The 14,428-nt window shown below is 45.4% G+C and overlaps 1 protein-coding gene across 1 annotated transcript in view; it reads right to left on the bottom strand.

The window, feature by feature from the left end:
• KIF26B (kinesin family member 26B) overlaps positions 1-14,428 on the bottom strand; it is a 405,428-nt gene that overhangs the window by 199,072 nt on the left and 191,928 nt on the right. The window lies entirely within an intron of this gene.

Below are 14,428 nucleotides of genomic sequence, written 5' to 3' on the forward strand. Positions count from 1 at the left end.
CTGTGGTCGCCGGTAATAAGACCCGGAGCGAACACGCTCCGGGGACTGATTACAAACGGGGTGCCGCGTGCAAGAAAGGATAGGGATAAGCTGTCTAAGCACCGGAGTACCCCTTTAAAGTAGTACAATAATAAAAGTGCATGTAAACATGGGTATTGTTTTAATCGTATAGACCCAAAGAATAAAAAAAGAAAATGTCAGTTTTACCGTAAAGTGCAGTGTAAAAATGAACCACCCACAAAGTTGCAAAATTGTACAAAGGACAAATAGTCGTGCAAAACACAAGCCCTGGGTCTGTGGATGGAAAGAGTTATGGCGAGAAGGAAAAAACTAAGATGCAAAAATTACATTTAGCTGTGTCCCTAAGGTCAAAAATAAATTTAGCTAATTAACCATTAGGGTAAAATGAGCCTCAAAGGCTATTGACACCTTTATAGCGTTTTGTTTTTTAACTTACATTTGTTTTCTAAATGCTAAATGCAGCAAATTTCTAAATAGTATTAATTAAAAAAAGCCCACCATTTAGTGGCTACTCCTAGAAAGATTAGATGAATAAGTGTTAGAGATTGAAGGGAAGCTCCCACAGGCTGTAGAGTGGGAGAAAAACACACAAAAAATAGTAGGAGAGAATCACATGGGCTGAGTAAAAGTACTCCTGAATACCCTGACTTCACATACATCAAGTTTTACTGGGAGGACACACCTACATAAGGACTAAGATAATGTAATAGAATGCATTTTTAACTCATGGTAGGCACTAACAGATAAAAAAAAAAAAAAAAAGTTAATGTTTCCATTCAAATGGTGTCCATAGTCTTTATAGGGTTTTTAAGATTATAGTGGGAAAAATATTGCTTTGACATTATGCTGATACAGTGCATTGTTTTACAAGGTTGTCTGTATTTTCAAGTGCTTACTAATTCTGATTCAGGAGTAACTTATCAGTGATAAGGTTCTTTCCATGCAGTCAACTACCATATATATATATATATATATATATATATATATATATATATATATAGTAACAATCCAAATGAAGAAGCACCATGCGTGGCTATTGCCAAGGATTCCAGAGCCTGTTGGGTGCTCAGCTCCAGGGTCCGACTCAGGCCCCAAGTAATTCACCAAAAAACAAAGAGAGCGGCACTCCAAGTACGTGTAACCCCGTGCGGGTGTATTTATTCACACATCTGTAGAAAAGCGCAACGTTTCGGCTCCTCAATAGAGCCTTGAGAAAGGCTCTATTGAGGAGCCGAAACGTTGCGCTTTTCTACAGATGTGTGAATAAATACACCCGCACAGGGTTACACGTACTTGGAGTGCCGCTCTCTTTGTTTTTTGGTATATATATATATATATATATATACAGTGACCCTCCCCCCCCCCCGACCTACAACGGCCCCGACATACGATAATTTCAACATGTGATGGCCTCTCAAAGGCCATCGCATGTTGAAGGCAGCATCAACATACGATGCTTTTGTATGTCGGGGCCATCGCATAAACAGCGCAGACTGCTTCAGCTGCCACCAGATAGCCGTTTACGGTGCCCGTGCAGTCCGCTGACAATCACTTACCTGTCCTCGGGGCTCCGGTGCATCCTCTTCAGGATGCTCTGCATCGTCGGCGCTCTCCATCGTCGTCATCACGCCGCTGCGCACGCCGTCCCGTCATCCAATAGGAGCGGTGTGAGTAGCGAAGTGATGGCGGCAAAGGAGAGTGAGGATGCCGGGGAAGCAGAGGCCTTACCGGAGCGTCGAAGACACCCCGGGGACGCGGTGACAGCGATGGAGGACGACATCCAGGGCAGCGGTGACGAGCGGTGACAGTCCGGAGCGGCGGGGACATGTGAGTATAACCTCCAATACCAGTGGTCTTCAACCTGCGGACCTCCAGATGTTGCAAAACTACAACTCCCAGCATGCCCGGACAGCCAACGGCTGTCCGGGCATGCTGGGTGTTGTAGTTTTGCAACATCTGGAGGTCCGCAGGTTGTAGACCATTGTCCTATACTTTACATTGCATGAATCCCTCAACATACGATGGTTTCAACAAACGATGGTCCGTTTGGAACAGATTACCATCGTATGTTGAGGGACAACTGTATATACAATGCATTTGGAAAGACTTCAGACCATTTTACTTTTTTCGCATTTTGTCATGTTGCTAAAATAAAATAATCAAGTTTTCCCTCATCATTCTTCATGTCATAAATCTCCGCTAATTTATTGAAAAGGAAAACCTAAAATATTGCATTGACATAAGTATTCAGACCGTTTACTCAGTACTTAAAACACCTTTGGTATAGAATAAAGCCTCCAGTCATCCTTTGTAGACTGCCACACGATATGCATATTCCTACATTTTGGAAAGTTCTGTCAGGTATGGTCAGCATGGTAGTGGTTAGCACTGTTGCCATGAAGTTCTGGGGTCCTAGGTTCACATCCCACCAAGGACAACATCTCCAACTAGTTTGTATGTTCTCCCTGAGTTTGTGTAGGTTTCCTACAAAGCATGCTGATAGGTGAATTTAGATTGTGGGGTCAGGGCTCAAGTTGAGTGCACTGTGGAATCTGTATGTGTTAAACAAATAAAGGATCATTATAGTTGGTAGACCACTAAAGAACATTCACAGAGTTGTCTCTAAGCCCCTCAGTTTTGTCTTGGCTGTATGCTATGGGTCAATGTCTTGTTGAAAGTTAAAGGGGTACTCCGGTGAAAACCTTTTTTCTTTTAAATCAACTGGTGCCAGAAAGTTAAACAGATTTGTAAATTACTTCTATTAAAAAATCTTAATCCTTCCTGTACTTATTAGCTGCTGAATACTACAGAGGAAATTCTTTTCTTTTTGCAATTCTCTCTGATGACATCACGAACACAGTTCTCTTTGCTGACGTCATGATAATAATAATAATACTTTATTTATTGTTGTCCTTATTGGGATTTGAACCCAAGTCCCCAGCACTGCAAGGCAGCAGTGCTAACCACTGAGCCACCATGCTGCCCTTAGCATACATCTGCTCTGCACGGTTGCTAAAATGGACAGAGATGTCAGCAGAGAGCACTGTGCTCGTGATGTCATCAGTGTTCCAAAAAGAAAGGAATTTCCTCAGTAGCATTCAGCAGCTAATAAGTACTGGAAGGATTAAGATTTTTTAATAGAAGTAATTTACAAATATGTTTAACTTTCTGGCACCAGTTGCTTTAAAAGAAAAAAGGTTTTCACCGGAGTACCCCTTTAACCCTTCAGCTGAGTCTGAGGTCCAGGGCACTCTGGATCAGGTTTTCATTAAGAATACTTCTGTACTTTGCTCCATTTAGCTTTCCCTTGTCTCCCTTCCTCAGCCACTGAAAAACACCCAGTATGGTGCTGCCACCACCATGATTTACTGTAGTGACTTTTAGGTTCTTGGTCACCTCTCTTAACAAGGTCCTTCTCCCCCGTTTATTCAGTTTAGAGGGGTGGTCAGTTCTAGGAAGAATCCTGGTTGTTCCAATCTTTTTCCATTTAAGAATTATGGAGGCCACTGCACTCTTCTGACTTTATATGGAGCAAAATCTTTTTGTAAAATGTGCAGCTGCCAACAACCATGTGTGGTTCAGAAAAGCTGTTTGGGGACAACTGTACCAGTTGTCCTAGTTTTGTTTATTGAAGTCTTAAAGGAGTAATTAAGTATAGAAAAACGTATCCCCTATCATAAGGATATTGAATAAGTTTCAGATCGTGGGGGGATCCGACCATATGGGGGGCCCGGCTCTCTCGAATCGGCGGCTGACACTCCCCCTCAATACAGAGCTATGGCAGAGACAGAGACTGCCAAAGGCATCACTCCAGCCTCATAGAGTTGTTTTGAGGGGGCATGTTGGCCAGGGCCTCGTATGGGAGATCGCAGGGGGTCCAAGCGGTCGGACCTCACAGAATCTGAAACTTATCCCCTATCCGTAGGATAGGGATATGTTTTTCTGTACTGGAGATCTCCTTTAACTCTGTTATTGTAAGTTTACAATATTTAAAACAAAACTGACCCAACTGCCAAAATGGTATTATAAGTTTAGCTATTTCTATGTGGTAGGTGTCCCGCAATCTCTACTATTTCAGAGCTCTCATAATGGAGAATGTCAAAGGCAGAGTAATCGATAGCCATCTTTGCTCTGTCAGTCTGTATTCTGATAATAATATAGTAGAAACAAGCTGTTATTAAACACTACTTGTCTGCTGATGTGCTGAAATGATCCATAGGGAATTTGATTTCCCTAGTCTATTATCAGAAAGTGTGCAATTATGGCAGAAAACAAATAGTGGTAATTGTTGTAAATCCCTTACTATACAAGTGTACATTCACCTATGAGGGCAAACTCTATGCCAGAAGCATAAAAAATATTTTCACAATAGAAAAACTGATCTTTTAGGGCAATACAGCTGGTAAGCACTTTTTTTTTTAGCAATTGACAATGCAGCTTAGTCACAGTAAGTTTACCAACCAAAAATTCACAGCTTGAAAGCTGTTTAATGGGTACAATTAGATTTACTTCATCAGCCACATAAGGGCATTCAGAAGATGCCAGCAGCAAATAGCAGACCTATCAATGACTCTTTTGCTTTATAGTAAGTGAGCTCAGCATGTCACACCAGTATTAATGTGCATAAATAAGCCAAGGAAAGATGGAAAAATCTCCAAAATGCATCAAATTACAGATTAGACATTCTTATAATATGTCAACAAAAGTTAGATTTTATTTCCATCATTTACACTTTCAAAATAACAGAAAACAAAAAAATGGCATCTGCAAAAGCTTGGGCACCCTGCAGAGTTAATATCTTGTATTGCCCCCTTTGGCAAGTATCACAGCTTGTAAACACTTTTTGTAGCCAGCCAAGAGTCTTTCAATTCTTGTTTGAGGTATCTGTTACGCCGAGCGCTCCGGGTCCCCGCTCCTCCCCGGAGCGCTCGCTACACTCTCCTCACTGCAGCGCTCCGGTCAGATCCACTGACCCGGGGCGCTGCGATACCGCCTCCAGCCGGGATGCGATTCGCGATGCGGGTAGCGCCCGCTCGCGATGCGCACCCCGGCTCCCGTACCTGACTCGCTCTCCGTCAGTCCTGTCCCGGCGCGCGCGGCCCCGCTCCCTAGGGCGCGCGCGCGCCGGGTCTTTGCGATTTAAAGGGCCACTGCGCCGCTGATTGGCGCAGTGGTTCCAATTAGTGTTATCACCTGTGCACTTCCCTATATCACCTCACTTCCCCTGCACTCCCTTGCCGGATCTTGTTGCCATCGTGCCAGTGAAAGCGTTTCCTTGTGTGTTCCTAGCCTGTGTTCCAGACCTCCTGCCGTTGCCCCTGACTACGATTCCTGCTGCCTGCCCCGACCTTCTGCTACGTCCGACCTTGCTTCTGTCTACTCCCTTGTACCGCGCCTATCTTCAGCAGCCAGAGAGGTTGAGCCGTTGCTAGTGGATACGACCTGGTCACTACCGCCGCAGCAAGACCATCCCGCTTTGCGGCGGGCTCTGGTGAAAACCAGTAGTGACTTAGAACCGATCCACTAGCACGGTCCACGCCAATCCCTCTCTGGCACAGAGGATCCACTACCTGCCAGCCGGCATCGTGACAGTAGATCCGGCCATGGATCCCGCTGAAGTTCCTCTGCCAGTTGTCGCTGACCTCACCACGGTGGTCGCCCAGCAGTCACAACAGATAGCGCAACAAGGCCAACAGCTGTCTCAACTGACCGTTATGCTACAGCAGTTACTACCACAGCTTCAGCAATCATCTCCTCCGCCAGCTCCTGCACCTCCTCCGCAGCGAGTGGCCGCTTCTGGACTACGACTATCCTTGCCGGATAAATTTGATGGGGACTCTAAGTTTTGCCGTGGCTTTCTTTCCCAATGTTCATTGCACTTGGAGATGATGTCGGACCAGTTTCCCACTGAAAGGTCTAAGGTGGCTTTCGTAGTCAGCCTTCTGTCTGGAAAAGCCCTGTCTTGGGCCACACCGCTCTGGGACCGCAATGACCCCGTCACTGCCTCTGTACACTCCTTCTTCTCGGAAATTCGAAGTGTCTTTGAGGAACCTGCCCGAGCCTCTTCTGCTGAGACTGCCCTGTTGAACCTGGTCCAGGGTAATTCTTCCGTTGGCGAGTATGCCGTACAATTCCGTACTCTTGCTTCAGAATTATCCTGGAATAATGAGGCCCTCTGCGCGACCTTTAAAAAAGGCCTATCCAGCAACATTAAAGATGTTCTGGCCGCACGAGAAATCCCTGCTAATCTACATGAACTCATTCACCTAGCCACTCGCATTGACATGCGTTTTTCCGAAAGGCGTCAGGAGCTCCGCCAGGATATGGACTCTGTTCGCACGAGGCGTTTCTTCTCCCCGGCTCCTCTCTCCTCTGGTCCCCTGCAATCTGTTCCTGTGCCTCCCGCCGTGGAGGCTATGCAGGTCGACCGGTCTCGCCTGACACCTCAAGAGAGGACACGACGCCGCATGGAGAATCTCTGCCTGTACTGTGCTAGTACCGAACACTTCCTGAAGGATTGTCCTATCCGTCCTCCCCGCCTGGAAAGACGTACGCTGACTCCGCACAAAGGTGAGACAGTCCTTGATGTCTACTCTGCTTCTCCACGTCTTACTGTGCCTGTGCGGATATCTGCCTCTGCCTTCTCCTTCTCTACTGTGGCCTTCTTGGACTCCGGATCTGCAGGAAATTTTATTTTGGCCTCTCTCGTCAACAGGTTCAACATCCCGGTGACCAGTCTCGCCAGACCCCTCTACATCAATTGTGTAAACAATGAAAGATTGGACTGTACCATACGTTTCCGCACGGAGCCCCTTCTAATGTGCATCGGATCTCATCACGAGAGGATTGAACTTTTGGTCCTCCCCAATTGCACTTCTGAAATTCTCCTTGGACTTCCCTGGCTTCAACTTCATTCCCCAACCCTGGATTGGTCCACTGGGGAGATCAAGAGTTGGGGGCCCTCTTGTTCCAAGGACTGCCTAAAACCGGTTTCCAGTAACCCTTGCCGTGACTCTGTGGTTCCTCCTGTAACCGGTCTCCCTAAGGCCTATATGGACTTTGCGGATGTTTTTTGCAAAAAACAAGCTGAGACTCTACCTCCTCACAGGCCTTATGATTGTCCTATCGACCTCCTCCCGGGCACTACTCCACCCCGGGGCAGAATCTATCCTCTGTCCGTCCCAGAGACTCTTGCCATGTCTGAATACGTCCAGGAAAATTTAAAAAAGGGCTTTATCCGTAAATCCTCCTCTCCTGCCGGAGCCGGATTTTTCTTTGTGTCCAAAAAAGATGGCTCTCTACGTCCTTGCATTGACTACCGCGGTCTTAATAAAATCACGGTTAAGAACCGCTACCCCCTACCCCTCATCTCTGAACTCTTTGATCGCCTCCAAGGTGCCCACATTTTTACCAAACTGGACTTAAGAGGTGCTTATAATCTCATCCGCATCAGAGAGGGGGATGAATGGAAAACGGCATTTAACACCAGAGATGGACACTTTGAGTATCTGGTCATGCCCTTTGGCCTGTGCAACGCCCCTGCCGTCTTCCAAGACTTTGTTAATGAAATTTTTCGTGATCTCCTATACTCCTGTGTTGTTGTATATCTGGACGATATCCTGATTTTTTCTGCCAATCTAGAAGAACACCGCCAGCATGTCCGTATGGTTCTTCAGAGACTTCGTGACAATCAACTCTATGCCAAAATTGAGAAATGTCTGTTTGAATGCCAATCTCTTCCTTTCCTAGGATACTTGGTCTCTGGCCAGGGACTACAAATGGATCCAGACAAACTCTCTGCTGTCCTAGATTGGCCACGCCCCTCCGGACTCCGTGCCATCCAACGTTTTTTGGGGTTCGCCAATTATTACAGGCAATTTATTCCACATTTTTCTACCGTTGTGGCTCCTATCGTGGCTTTAACCAAAAAAAATGCCGATCCCAAGTCTTGGCCTCCTCAAGCGGAAGACGCCTTTAAACGGCTCAAGTCTGCCTTTTCTTCGGCTCCCGTGCTCTCCAGACCTGACCCATCTAAATCCTTCCTATTGGAGGTTGATGCCTCCTCAGTGGGAGCTGGAGCTGTCCTTCTACAAAAAAATTCTTCCGGGCATGCTGTTACTTGTGGTTTTTTTTCTAGGACCTTCTCTCCAGCGGAGAGGAACTACTCCATCGGGGATCGAGAGCTTCTAGCCATTAAATTAGCACTTGAGGAATGGAGGCATCTGCTGGAGGGATCAAGATTTCCAGTTATTATTTACACCGATCACAAGAACCTCTCCTACCTCCAGTCTGCCCAATGGCTGAATCCTCGCCAGGCCAGGTGGTCTCTGTTCTTTGCCCGATTTAATTTTGAAATTCACTTTCGGCCTGCCGACAAGAACATTAGGGCCGATGCTCTCTCTCGTTCCTCGGATGCCTCGGAAGTAGAGCTCTCTCCGCAACACATCATTCCTCCTGACTGCCTGATTTCCACTTCTCCAGCCTCCATCAGGCAAACTCCTCCAGGAAAGACCTTTGTTTCTCCACGCCAACGCCTCGGAATCCTCAAATGGGGTCACTCCTCCCATCTCGCAGGTCATGCGGGCATCAAGAAATCTGTGCAACTCATCTCTCGCTTCTATTGGTGGCCAACCCTAGAGACAGATGTGGTGGACTTTGTGCGAGCCTGCACTATCTGTGCCCGGGATAAGACTCCTCGCCAGAAGCCCGCTGGTTTTCTTCATCCTCTGCCTGTCCCCGAACAGCCTTGGTCTCTGATTGGTATGGATTTTATTACTGACTTACCCCCATCCCGTGGCAACACTGTTGTTTGGGTGGTCGTTGATCGATTCTCCAAAATGGCACATTTCATCCCTCTTCCTGGTCTTCCTTCAGCGCCTCAGTTGGCTAAACAATTTTTTGTACACATTTTTCGTCTTCACGGGTTGCCTACGCAGATCGTCTCGGATAGAGGCGTCCAATTCGTGTCTAAATTCTGGAGGGCTCTCTGTAAACAACTCAAGATTAAATTAAATTTTTCTTCTGCATATCATCCTCAATCCAATGGACAAGTAGAAAGAATTAACCAGGTCTTGGGTGATTATTTACGACATTTTGTTTCCTCCCGCCAGGATGACTGGGCAGATCTTCTACCTTGGGCCGAATTCTCGTATAATTTCAGAGTCTCTGAATCTTCTTCCAAATCCCCATTTTTCGTGGTGTACGGCCGTCACCCTCTTCCCCCCCTCCCTACTCCCTTGTCCTCTGGTCTGCCCGCTGTGGATGAAATTTCTCGTGATCTCTCCATCATATGGAGAGAGACCCAAAATTCTCTCTTACAGGCTTCATCACGCATGAAGAAATTCGCGGATAAGAAAAGAAGAGCCCCTCCCATTTTTTCCCCTGGAGACAAGGTATGGCTCTCCGCTAAATATGTCCGCTTCCGTGTCCCTAGCTATAAGTTGGGACCACGCTACCTTGGTCCTTTCAAAATTTTGTGCCAGATTAATCCTGTCTCTTACAAACTTCTTCTTCCTCCTTCTCTTCGTATTCCTAATGCCTTTCACGTTTCTCTCCTTAAACCACTTGTCATTAACCGTTTCTCTCCCAAATCTGTTCCTCCCACTCCTGTTTCCGGCTCCTCGGACATCTTCTCCGTCAAAGAGATTTTAGCATCCAAAAAGGTCAGAGGGAAAACCTTTTTTTTGGTGGATTGGGAGGGTTGTGGTCCAGAAGAGAGATCCTGGGAACCTGAGGACAACATCCTAGACAAAAGTCTGCTCCTCAGGTTCTCAGGCTCTAAGAAGAGGGGGAGACCCAAGGGGGGGGGTACTGTTACGCCGAGCGCTCCGGGTCCCCGCTCCTCCCCGGAGCGCTCGCTACACTCTCCTCACTGCAGCGCTCCGGTCAGATCCACTGACCCGGGGCGCTGCGATACCGCCTCCAGCCGGGATGCGATTCGCGATGCGGGTAGCGCCCGCTCGCGATGCGCACCCCGGCTCCCGTACCTGACTCGCTCTCCGTCAGTCCTGTCCCGGCGCGCGCGGCCCCGCTCCCTAGGGCGCGCGCGCGCCGGGTCTTTGCGATTTAAAGGGCCACTGCGCCGCTGATTGGCGCAGTGGTTCCAATTAGTGTTATCACCTGTGCACTTCCCTATATCACCTCACTTCCCCTGCACTCCCTTGCCGGATCTTGTTGCCATCGTGCCAGTGAAAGCGTTTCCTTGTGTGTTCCTAGCCTGTGTTCCAGACCTCCTGCCGTTGCCCCTGACTACGATTCCTGCTGCCTGCCCCGACCTTCTGCTACGTCCGACCTTGCTTCTGTCTACTCCCTTGTACCGCGCCTATCTTCAGCAGCCAGAGAGGTTGAGCCGTTGCTAGTGGATACGACCTGGTCACTACCGCCGCAGCAAGACCATCCCGCTTTGCGGCGGGCTCTGGTGAAAACCAGTAGTGACTTAGAACCGATCCACTAGCACGGTCCACGCCAATCCCTCTCTGGCACAGAGGATCCACTACCTGCCAGCCGGCATCGTGACAGTATCTTTGCCTATTCTTCCTTATAAAAGTCTTCCAGTTCTTTGAGATTTCTGGGCTTTCTGTCACGCACTGCTCTTTTAAGGTCTATCCATAGATTTTCAATTATGTTGAGGTAAGGAGATTGTGAAGGCCATGGCAAAACCTTCAGTTTATGCCTCCTGATGTAATCCCCCGTGGATATCGAGGTGTGTTTGGGATCATTATCCATTTATAGAAGCCATCCTCTCTTTAACTTCAGCTTTTTCACAGATGGCATCAAGTTAGCCTCCAAAATTAGTTGAAATGTTATTGAATTCATTTTTCCTTATACTCGTGAGATGTTCCCTATGCCACTGGCTGCAATACAACCCCAAAGCATGATTGATCCACCCCCATGCTTAACAGTTGGACAGAGGTTCTTTTCATTAAATTCTGTCCCCCTTCTTCTCCAAACGTACCTTTGCTCATTCCGGCCAAAAAGTTCAATTTTAACCTCATCGGTCCACAGAATTTGTTTCCATAATGCATCAGGCTTGTCTATATGTTCATTTGCAAAGTTCAAACGCTGATTTTTGTGGTGAGGAAATAGAAGAGGTTTTCTTCTGATGACTCTTCCATGAAGACCATATTTATACAAGTATCTCTTTATAGTGGAATAGTGTACCACAACTCCACTGTCTGCCAGATCTTTCTGGAGGGATTGTGCAGTCAAACGTGGGTTTTGAATTGTTTTTCTCACAATCCTGCGAGCTGTCCGGTCTGATATTTTTCTTGGTCTTCCAGATCTTGCTTTAACTTCCACTGTTCCTGATGACTGCCATTTCTTAATTACATTCCGAACAGAGGATATTGACATCTGAAAACATTTTGCTATCTTCTTATAGCCTTCTCCAGCTTTGTGAGCGTCAACTATTTTCAGTTTCAGATTTCTAGACAACTGCTTAGAAGAACCCATGGTGCTGATTGTTGGGGCAAGGTCAGATGAGTCTGGGGATTTAAAACCTTTGAGATTGACATCACCTGGTCTTCCCAGATGATGTTTGAGAACAATCCAAGACACTGGCAGGTCTCAGCTTTACAAAGGGGGCAGTACAAGATATTAACTCTGCAGGGTGCCCAAACTTTTGCAGACGCCATTTTTTGTTTTCCGTTATTTTGAAAGTGTAAATGATGGAAATAAAATCTAACTTTTGTTGACATATTATAAGAATGTCTAATCTGTAGTTTGATGCCTTTTGGAGATTTTTCCATCTTTCCTTGGCTTCTTTATGCACATTAATACACATTTTTACCTGGGGGGCCCAAACTTTTGATCCCCACTGTATTTTAGATTTTTTTAAAGGGTACCTTTCATCAAAAAAACTTTTGATATATTATAGATTAATGTATGCAGAATAACTTTCCATTAGCATGTTATTAAAAAATATGCTTCATTCTATGTAATTTTCCACTTTGAAAAAATGACCACTAGGGGTCTCCCTACCAGTCCTTTTTTTTATTATATATTTCAGACTCATGCTGGAGTCCTAAATCTCAGACTGCAGCCGGGACACAGACAAACTCCCTGGCAGGGAGCAGTGCTGACTTTGTCTGTGTCCCGGCTGCAGCCTGAGATTTAGGACTCCAGCATGAGTCTGAAATCTATAAAAAAAAGGACTGGTAGGCAGACCCCTAGTGGTAACTTTTTCAAAGTGGAAAATTAAATAGAAAGAAGCATATTTTTTAATAACATGCTATTGGAAAGTTATTCTGCATACATTAATCTATAATATATCAAAAGTTTCTTGATGAAAGGTACCCTTTAAACCTCACCACCCCCTGTTCCATCTATCCTATGATATCTTCATTGGCCTTTCTCATAACCTTTATAATCACATCAGGATTCCAAAAGACAACAAAATGATTGACTTAAAAATACTACTGCAAGATGTGAATCATTAATCATTCTTCCTGCTTCCACCTCAATGGATGTGTAGAAGATTAATGTAAAGAATGTACCCATATTATGTTAACCTAAACTCTTACAACATTGGTGGAAATAAATAAAATATTATGTGCTAAAATATCTAGTGCAATTTGTGCCAAAAACTGAATGTTATTTTATGTGTTTTAGGAATTTTTAGACCCTTTTAAGCCAAACTGTATTAGGGGATATGGCTTAGCTAAAAGTGTGCATGGCTTAATCGGAAAGGGGGACGGGGCTTAAATGGGCTGTGATGCATCAGAAATGTGTCACATTTTGGCACACATTTTAGGCAAAAAAGTAAGCCAGCCAAAAATGGTCTAAACTAAATTTAGACTAAACTTTTTTACATATTAGATTACAGTTTACACTCTCCGAGATTTTTAGACTAATATAAGCTGAATAGGAACATGCTGTCAGGAATCAATATAATGAAGGCCATATCAGAATTAAGACCAACAATAAAAAAAGAACACCAGGCAATTTATGCTGAACACAATTTACAAATCACTGGATATGGGTAACCAAGTGGTTAACAAAGATCCTGAGAAAAAATAATAAAAAAGCCTAAAGGGGTACTCCGCTGGTAGACATCTTATCCCCTATCAAAAGCATAGGGGATAAGATGTCTGTTTGCCGGGGTCCCACCTCTGGGGCGCTCCACAATCTCCCGCAGCACCTGGTGTTCTAAACAAATGCCCGGTTCAGGCGGTAGTGATCGTGACATCACACCAGGCCCCCTCCTTTCATATCTATGTCATGTCCAACAAGCCCCCTTCCATAGACATGAATGGAGGGGGCATGACATGACATCACGAGGGGATGTGGCCGTGACGTCACGTTCAAGGCCGTCCCTTCCAATCGTTCTGAACAAAATGTTCAGAATGCTGGGGTACAGGATTACCCCTATAAGGATATCTTTGACAAGGGAAATTTTCTTTCTACAACAAAACATGTTTGGCTTTCCTACAGGTCTATTGCATTAGAACAGCAATGTAATTCCTAACCCCATACAGTGATCCCTCAACGTATGATGGTAATTTGCTCCAAATGAACCATCGTTACTTGAATCCATCGTATGTTGAGGGATCCGTGCAATAATAATAAAGAGAGTTATACTCACTTGTCCCCACCGCTCCGGACCGTCACCGCTGCCCTGGATCGTCGCTCTCCATCGCTGCCATCATGTCGCTACGCACGTCACTCCTATTGGATGACGGAATGGCGTGCGCGGCAAAGTGATGAGGATGAAAGAGAGCGACAACCATGCAGCGGAGCCTGAAGAGGACAGTCCAGAACGTCAGGGACAGGTGAGTGACACTCACAGGATCACACAGCAGTCTGCGCTGCTGGATAGCCGTTTATGTGATGACCCCGACATACAAAAGCATCATATGTTGATGCTGCCTTCAACATTCATCGTATGTTGAAATTTTCGTATATCGGGGTCATCGTAGGTCGGGGGGATCACTGTATACCTAGTCAATAATGAAGACTGGTACTTATATAAAGCATGAAGTTGGAGCTTATCAGCTCAGTACCTAATTCTTATTAATTGCATCAAATACTTATTTATTATACCTAATTCTGTTTTTAATTAAATTACACTTATGGTAGATATAGCAGGCAAAGTATAAAAAAAACAAAAAAAAAACTATGTATAAAATGGCAGAAAAAAAGGAACAGATTGCAGTTAACAGGTGCCCCTGCCTAAACATAGGAATATTTTAGGAGTCTTGAATGAATGACAACTAGAGTCATAGTAGATGGGTCTGGAGGTGGGGGGAGCATGCATGCTTCTTTCAAAAAAAAAAAAAATGTTTAGCTGTTTTGTTAATTTAAAATGTTCAATAAAAAGTTATCTGATTAAAAAAGGAGTCATAGTAGACAATGGCTCAAATGTAATACTTAAAAAATGTGCCAGAACTTTGGCCCAATTTGGCTCCCC

The sequence above is a fragment of the Hyla sarda genome, chromosome 3, assembly GCF_029499605.1.
Source record: "Hyla sarda isolate aHylSar1 chromosome 3, aHylSar1.hap1, whole genome shotgun sequence".
In the NCBI taxonomy this organism is placed as follows: domain Eukaryota; kingdom Metazoa; phylum Chordata; class Amphibia; order Anura; family Hylidae; genus Hyla; species Hyla sarda.